General features: G+C 47.0%; 1 long non-coding RNA gene across 1 annotated transcript; it reads left to right on the forward strand.

Annotated features, from left to right (window-relative positions):
* Positions 1-451: 451 nt before the first annotated feature.
* On the forward strand, positions 452-8,570 carry LOC143817950 (uncharacterized). Its single transcript, XR_013224224.1, has 2 exons — positions 452-485; positions 8,034-8,570. It is a non-coding gene; the product is annotated as an uncharacterized LOC143817950 (long non-coding RNA).
* The last annotated feature ends 478 nt before the right edge of the window (positions 8,571-9,048 follow it).

Below are 9,048 nucleotides of genomic sequence, written 5' to 3' on the forward strand. Positions count from 1 at the left end.
ACACTCTGTTCTATGCACACCCCCGAGCCGTGAAGGTTTTAATTATGTTTGAATAAAGGATCAACCCATTTTAAGGATCGCTGAGTGCTACTACTTTTTTCTTCAAATATGGATTACATTTCTGTGACTTTCGGCATAAGCACCCGCGATCCGATGGCAAGCTTCTATTGACACCAGGTGTGTTCGGCATTATAACTCAGATAAACTGGCGGTGCTGTCTACTATTTTCTCTTGACTGGATATAAAAAAATGGATCAGTTGCATCAGTTTTTCACAATTTGCGACGGATCTGTTTTTTTAAAGATTCGCTGGATTGTGCCTGACGGCAAAACACCCCAACTGATATAGGAAAGCAGCCTACGTCAATATACCGTGCTATTCCGTGTGATTGCTAATGAAGCAGCTGCAGGTGTAATTGCCAGATATAAAGGACCCAGGGAGGAGACAATTCATCCTGTCCAGACTTGTGCACAGCTGAGAATCTGGTGAGTATAGAGCAATGTTGGCAGAGGGGCCATTGTGGTTTTTATTTCTTGGCTTATGAAGTGCCATGTACCAGGTTTCTACATTGACTAATATTGGAGATTGTTGGGTTTTTTTTTGCATGCACATTACAAGTGTCCTTCTTTCATTATCTCTATAAGGTATAGTGTTTCCCCATGTGGCATTTTTCTACCTCTCCACCCAGTTATGGAGGCTTTCTGTCCCACTTGATGATTTCATTGGGTCTATTGCACCAAATCTCAGATACATGGGCTGTTGGTGCAGCCAGCTAATGGCTCATTGCATCACCATTGTGTTTGCATTCTGAGGAAGCAAATATGGCTGAAATAACCCAGACCTCCTGGGATTGTCAAAAATTTGGGAATGTCCCACTGGCTTGGACACAAATTCCCACTCAGTATATGGGGGATACTGTGGAGACCTTGTGCTGGCTGAATGCCTGTATAATGTACATGGTTCCCTGCAGTTACAAAGGTGAAGGCTCTGCCAGGACCTTTTAGTTCATGTGAGTAGAGGAGTGGGACAAAGTAAATGTAAGCAGTAACCTACAATGTTGGAATACAAACTGGCTTGACCAAAAAAATGTGTTGGCATGTATAAAAGTGGCTGAGCAAAAAATACAAATTCTTGCAGCATGCTTACACAATATGAGCCACTAATTTTACCCTTCAAAGTTTTGGTTTATATCTCATTGCCTTCATAAATAATCTTATTCACCAACTGCAGCATGGTGGGATGAGGGTCCATTTCCCCCCGTACCCTTCATATGACTCACTTTCACTGTACACAATCATGTTACCAGAGGTGCACCTAGGGTTTTGGTTCAGGGGGTGTGAAGCTTCTGAGTGGGCCCCTAAACAGGTAGCCTTGATTACAACTCTGTGATGTGCCCTAATAGTGAAGGAGAACCTCAGCAGATGACCGCTCTATTACTGAAGATAATCTCTATATAAAGACCAACATGGATATTACCGCCATATCGTCAGTTGGAGATACCAGTCCTACAGAACATAAGAGATCACAGCACAGTTACAGATAATGACTTACTACTGACATTCTTTAAGATGGAAATGTTCACTTTTCCATCTGGCCCAGACCGACATGACAACTTCTTCCAGCCAGGACTCGTCTGCAGAGATTACAACAAAGACACATTTCACTTCTCATATTCCAGCCCCATCACAATCTATTCCCAACCTCCTCATCCTGCTGATACCCCAATACTGAGCTGCTGCTGCCGTATGTGTCCCTATTACTGCACTTGCTGTGTTTCTGTGTCCTCTAAATTCTAAAGCAACCATCTATAATACTCATGCCAGGTGCAAGTGCCCTAGAAAACAGTGCCTATAGTTTGCCCCCTAGAAAGTAATAATGCCCTGTGTGCCCCTTTGATGGTCACAGTAACCGGAGTTCCCCTATAACAATAAGTGCCCACTTTACATTCAATAATGTCACAAGTGTCTCCCCTGTACACAGCATGATGCCCCACAATGTATAGTACCACCCACAGTATACTGACCCCTTATTAGCCTCCAAACTGTTTGATGGCCCCACACTGTATGATGCCTCCATATAGTATAATGCACCAGCTAGTCCTAAATGTAGCATAATGCACTCCCCATAGGCCTACTCTATATTGCATAATGTAGACTCTATAGCAGAGGTGTCAAACTGCATTCCTCGAGGGCCACCAACAGGTCTTTTTTTTTTTTTCAGGATTTCCTTGTATTGCACAGGTGATAATTTAATCACCTGCACAGAATGATTCCAGCACCTTGTGGAATGCTAAGGAAATCCTGAAAACATGACCTGTTGGTGGCCCTCGAGGAATGCAGTCTTACACATCTGCTCTATAGCACAAGGCAGCACCCCATAGACAGACCCTGTGGTATAAGGCCACACGTGCCACGCCTCTTCCTCCACAGCTCTGAGCGCCTGCTCATCTCCTGACAGCGGGCACCGGTTAGTGATGTCATCACGCCCCCTGTCAGTGTCTGCATAGGTGACATCAGACACTGAGGGGGATGATGGGAGGAGTGTAGCACTCCTTCTCCCATCAATGTGATCAGCTAAATGTCGGTACAGCTGACCTTGCGATGACAGGCGGGGGCCCACTGCTGGCACCAGGGGGCCCACTGCTGGCACCAGGGCCCCCCCTGCCTGCTCAGGGGCCCCGTGCGGCAGAGCAGGGGGATCGATTCTGTCGCAGAATATAACTGTATTGGCACGTGTGATGATAGTTACAGTAGCGTAGCTCCGGGTGGGCCCCCTCAGAGCACAGGGCCCTGGGTGACTGCCCCCCCCCGGTAGCTATGCTACTGCTTGCTATGGTCATCTGAGTTCCCACAGTGCACTGCTCTCTGGTAATGAGGAATTGGTAAGACTTTAGAAAGTGTCAAAGGCTTAATTTATAGCTGTCACTAACAAATATTTTTTCTCACTCTTTACTTGTCTGAGAATACAGTTGCTGTAGCCCTGGCCTAAACCACACAACTACCTTTTGCCTTAAGCCTGATTATTTGCTTTAATAAGCAATCCAGAGAACAGTTTTTCTGCTCCATTTGCTTGTTGGCACTGCAGAATACAGCCAAATCCTTTCCATATTATAGCACTAAAAATCCATCTATTTAAAACTGTGGTTTGTCCATTTATATAGATCATGGTGTGCTCAATTCTGCCATTTCTGGCCTCCCTCTAACTTTTGTTGTAGTGCTCTAGTGAAGTTATTGAAACGGTTTGCTGGTGAGTTACCTACAGGCCAGCTATTTAAAACTCTGGTTTGTCCGTCATATGGAACACATAGAAGTTCGCTCCAAATTCAGCCACTGGCAGTGAAAGTGGAAAATTGTCCTCCACTTAAAATGGGCAAGGGACGGGGAACTGGATGTGATGGTGCATGCAGAGGCTGTGGGCAAGCTGAAATCGTGCCACAACAAACACCATCTTCATGCCTGACTTTCCTGTCCCAATTACTAGGGGACTGCAGCACACCACTATTGAACCCAATGCAGTCTCAAAAGGTTGGTTGGATAGCGGATAATGCTTCCAGTCACTTTGCCACCACCCTGTCTTCCACACTGTCAAGTCTCAGTAGCCGTGAGTCTGGACTGCATAGTCCTCACCCTGATGCTCCTTGCTCCCACTATGCCGAGTGCCTGGAGACAATTGATCCCACACTTGGACACTCCAAAGAGCTGTTCACCTTTCCATTTATAGCTTTGGACCTCTCGCCTGGTCCATTTGAAGTGGGGCAAGAGGAGATCACATGTAGCGATGCCCAAATATTTGAGCAGTCACATGAATGTGACGATGGGAACATGCCACAAGACATGGACAATGAGACACTATTGCCAGAAAGTCAGGAGGAGGACCAGGGTGAGGAGGACCAGGGTGTGGAGGTGGTGGATGATATAGTAACTGACCTAACCTGGCAGGAGAACATGAAGAGGGAGGTATAGCACCCCAACAGGTGGGAATAAGCAGTGTGGTGGCCACAGACAGAAGGCGTGTAACAGTTCCCTGTAACACAATGGAAGTTGCCAGTCCAACAGTCTTTCTGAGTCTGGTTGTTTTTTTTTTTTTTTTTTTTTTAAACTCTGTTAATAACTGCAAAAAGGCCATTTGCACCACATGCCAGGCCAGCATCAGCAAGGGTAGCAAAACTACCAGCCTGATCAGGCACATGGCAGCAAAGCACCCAACTTTGTGGGCCGAACACCAGGAACAGTGTCTGCAGGTAACACCACAGCTTCTTATGCTGTTGTGATTGCAAGCCAATCACCTGTCCATGGTGCATGCAAAGATGCCTCCTGCCCTACACCTGTTGCACGCACATGCTCAACTAGCATCAAGCACATCCTTGTCCCAGGGCAGGATTGTTGTCCATACCCCAGTCCTTGAAGCGCAAGCCTAAATACACAGCCAACGCCACACAACTAAACTCACACACTTCATGACTGCTAGCGCCAGCACCCCTTAAAAAAAAAACAAAAAACAACCAAACACTCACCCCTTCCTGGTTCCTGTGGTGCTCTGAGCTCCTGCTTGTCTCGGCACGGGCTGTGACTCATCGAGCCCACTGTCGCCGAAGGGGATGATGAGGGAAGGAGCGCAGCGCTCCTTCCCTCATTATTGCAGTCAGCTGTATCGGCTAAATGCCGGTACAGCTGACCCTACGATGACAGGCGGGGGGGCCCACTGCTGGCACCAGGCCCCCCCACCTGCTCAGGGGCCCCATAGCAGCAGAGAGATAGATTCTCTCTGCTCTGCCGCAGAAGGTAACTAGCGGCATGCGCCGTTACAGTAGCGTAGCTCCGGGAGGGCCCCCTGAGAGCCCCGGGCAGCCACTCTCTGCCCCCCCGGTAGCTACACTACTGCTGTCGAGTTATGAAAAAACAGGATCCTGCAAATCTTCCTGCAGGATCCTGTTTTTTTTTTTTTTTTGTTTTATTTTCCCCATAGACTTGTATTAGTGACAGATGGCCATCCGTTTCATCCGTCGTGCACTGGATCCGTCGGGCAAATAGCGGTCAGTCGTGCTGAGAAAATGTTCAGAAGAATGTGTTTTTTTTTTAATTTTTTTTTCTGCACGTCGGAAAATCCCTCAGCGATGGGTCCTGCGTTGTCTGTCGTTGGCTATAATGGAAGTCTATGGACGCAGGATCCATCGCTGACCATCAAACTTTCTCTATTTTAAAATTCAGGCTGGAACTTGTTCAACGCATCCATCATGACACTAGATGCGTTTCCCTATTTTCACAACATCAGTCGATACTTCACTGCATTAGGACATTCCACGAACGACAGAAGTGTGAAAGAAGCCTAACGAGCACACTCGCTCATCACTAGCTGGAAGCACTACCTCAGCCAAGCGGCAGCAGGCTGTGCTGCAGCTAATATGCTTAGGTGACAGGATATGGTTTGCAGACCGATGAGGAATAGTTAGGCTATGTGCACACGTTGTAGATTCTCTGCGGGTCCGCAGCATTTTTTGCGGTGCAGAAACACTGCAGATCTGCAATTGATTTACAGTACAATGTAAATCAATGAGGAAAAAAAGCTGTGCACACGTTGTGGAAAATCCAGTGCAGAAACGCTGCGGTTTAAAAGTAGCATGTCACTTCTCTTTTGCGGATCTGCAACGTTTTTGTACCCATTCCATTATAGAAATCCGCAGGGGTAAAAAACGCAGCAATCCGCACAAACGCGACAAATCCGCAGCTGCATTTTCTGCCAGGAGAGGCAGAAAGAATCCGCACCAGAAATTCCTAAGGCTAATCCGCAACGTGTGCGCACAGCCTTACAGGATTTGGGAATGTTTAGATTGCAAAAAACAGAGGAGACTTAATAGCTGTCTACAAATATCTCAAGTGCTGTCACATTGTAGAAGGATCAGCTCTATTCTCATTTGCACAAGGTAAGACTAGAAGCAATGGGATAAAACTGAATGGGAGGAGACAGATTAGATATTATTAAACAACTTTTGACAGGGTGATCAATGAGTGGAACAGGCTGCCACAAGAGGTGGTGCATTCTCCTTCAATGGAAGTCTTCAAACAGAGGCTGGACAGACATCTGTCTGGGATGACTTAGTGAATCCTGCTTTGAGCGGGGGGTTGGACCAGATGACCCTGGAGATCCCTTCCAACTCTACCATTCTAGGTGACAAACAGCACAATGCTGAAGAGTTGTAGATGGCTCTGAAAGAGCAGGCAGATCTGTGGCTGACACTACTGAACCTACAGCCAGGCGTGGTTGTGTGTGCCAATGGCCGGAACCTGGTGGCTGCTGTGAGGCCAGCTCAGACACGTACCATGCCTGGCCCATGTGCTTAACCTCATGGTTTCTCAAAACCTACCCGAAGCTGCCAGATCTGCTTGTGAAAGTACACTGCCTGTGCCCACTTTAGAATGTCGGCTAAAGCTTCTGCCGCCCTTGCCATGCTTCAGCAGCATTTGCAGCTTCCGGCTCACGTGTGTGATCTCCACACGCGTTCGAACTCTAAACTGCAGATGTTGGGAAGGATTTCTGAGCAGAAGAGGGCAGTTGTTGACTACCAGCATCAACAAGGCTGTCTGTATTCAGTTCAGACTCCACACATAAGACCTCAGAAGTGGACATGGATGTCACATATGTACCATCCTCCGCAATTGAGGACTCCACTAAGACTGAGCAGCCATGATGCCATCATTAGCATCACCATCCCGCTTCTGTGTTCTGAAACACTCTGCTCACAATGATAGAGGATGCATTGCAGGCAGAGCACAATGAGATGGAGCAAGGAACCATACAGTGTGATTACACTCAGCCCAGCCTCATCTCATCCCAACATGGATTGGGTGACAAGAAGGAAGAATATGAGCTTGTTTCATGACCTATAGACAGTACTACCTGCACAACTGTCATACTATCTGTTCAGCGTGGATGGCCTGAGCATGGTCAGTTGTCCTCTTGGTGAGGACACAGAAATCTTGCCTGTTGGCAGTCTGGCACGCATGGCTGAGTTTGTTACTCTGCCTTTCCCTTGACCCTTGCATTCTCAATTTTGGGTGACAGGCATTACTGGTTGGTGACACTTCTAGATCCACACTACAAGGAGAACTTTCTATCTTATTCCACCAAGGAAGGCCCTTATTGCAGAATTATTAAAAATAAAATAAAAAAAATCCCATTTGGAAACACTGGTGGCAGAGATCAGTTTGTTGGACAACCAAGGAGTACAGGTGAGACACTACTCCAGCAGCAGCAGGGGAACACTGTCAAAGTTCTGGGAGAGTGTTCAGACCCTCCCATTGCACAGGCTCTGAGGCGCAATGTACTCTCACAAGGAGTGCAAAGTTTGGGAAGATGCTGAGGCAGTACCTTGCTGACAATACCAATATCCTGATTCCTCTGTGCCTTCTAATTATTTGGTATCCAAGCTGGACATGTGGCATGAACTGGCTCTCTACGCCTTGGAGGTCCTGGCCTTCTCTGCGCTAGTGTTGTCAGAGCAGGTTTAGTGCCACTGGTGGATTTATAACTAAGTGCATCCGCTTGACAACTGAAAATGCTGACTCTTATAAAAATGAACAAGGGCTGGATTGGGCTAGAATTCGCTACACCATCGAATGATGGCTACATAACAAACTGAAATCCAGGTTTGGTGTGTGTGTGTGTGTTTTATTTTTTTTTTTTTTCCTACAGTATGTTCATATACAACCCCCCCCCCGCCAGGGGTAAATGTTTGTCAGCCCACACACTTAGTGCATGGGCATTACAAGTATAGGCAGCATCAATAGTAAAAAGTTGGTCACACTTGTCAATCAGTTTTCCAAGCGATGCTACAGATCGCCTGGTTCTGCAAGCTAATTACGCTAGTGTTTAGCAGGAAAAGGCATGCCAATTCTGCATGCATTTTACCTGTGGCACAGTTGCAGAATTGCTTCCAGACACGTGCACATAGCCTTGAACTCTTCCCACTGGGACCATGTACTTCCTCCTTTGTTCCTGCTGGCCCCAATTTCTTATATATAATTTTTTTTTTTTAGTTCTGATCATGTCTGGTCGTGGCAAGAAGGTCCAGAAACCTGCAGCTGGAAAGGCCTCCAGATCTGCCAAGGCAGGGCTCCAGTTCCCAGTGGGCCGTATCCACAGGTTCCTGAGGAAGGGAAACTATGCTGAGAGGATTGGATCTGGAGCCAGCATCTATCTAGCAGCCATCCTGGAATACCTGTGTGCTGAGATCCTGGAGCTGTCAGGAAATGCAGCCAAGGAAAACAAGAAATCCAGGATCCTGCCCCGACACATCCAACTGGCTGTCAGGAATGATGAGGAACTGAGCAAACTGTTTGCTGGGGTCACTATTGCAGAGGGTGGTGTCCTACCAAATATCCATGCAGTCCTAGTACCCAAGAAGACTGCAAGAGACTCGTCCTTACAGGAACCTTAATCGCAGAATCTCAGGAGCTCTGATCCTATTTAACTAGATTTTGGACTTTGCTATTAAGCACTTGTTTGTATTGCCTATATTTGTATGTTTCTTGTATTTTAAATGGCTTTGATTAAAAAAACTTTTTTTACATCCACTCAACTGGTAAGCATTTAAATGCTGCCTTAATTTTATGAGATGTTTTACCTTGATCATGTGAAGTAGCTCACTGAATCTCGGTGTGTAAGCGTGGCGCCCCAGGGTCCTGGTCGTCAGTGGCATTCCTTTCCCCTTGGGGAGAGTGACATGCTTGGAAGCAATTGAAGGATATCTTCCACCAGGTAAATCTCACATACAACACGTTCACACTGCAGGCCAGAAAGGGGAGCTCTAAACCCGGATTCAGGGTGAACTCCCTTATAAATTCTGGCTGGAGAGGAAGTTAGAGAGCAGTCTGTTATAGGACAGAGGTAGACAGTTTGTCGCAGACTGTCAGGGGACCTGGAGAGAGCAGACGGACAGTGAGTGCCAGGAAGTCTGAAGGGGGAGGCCATGTAGTCCAATGTACTACAGCTCCTGGAGAAAGAAGGAAAAAAGGGAGAATAGCGCCAGTGGAACAGAGCTGAGAAGTGGCT

Source organism: Ranitomeya variabilis, chromosome 3 (assembly GCF_051348905.1).
Source record: "Ranitomeya variabilis isolate aRanVar5 chromosome 3, aRanVar5.hap1, whole genome shotgun sequence".
Lineage (NCBI taxonomy): Eukaryota > Metazoa > Chordata > Amphibia > Anura > Dendrobatidae > Ranitomeya > Ranitomeya variabilis.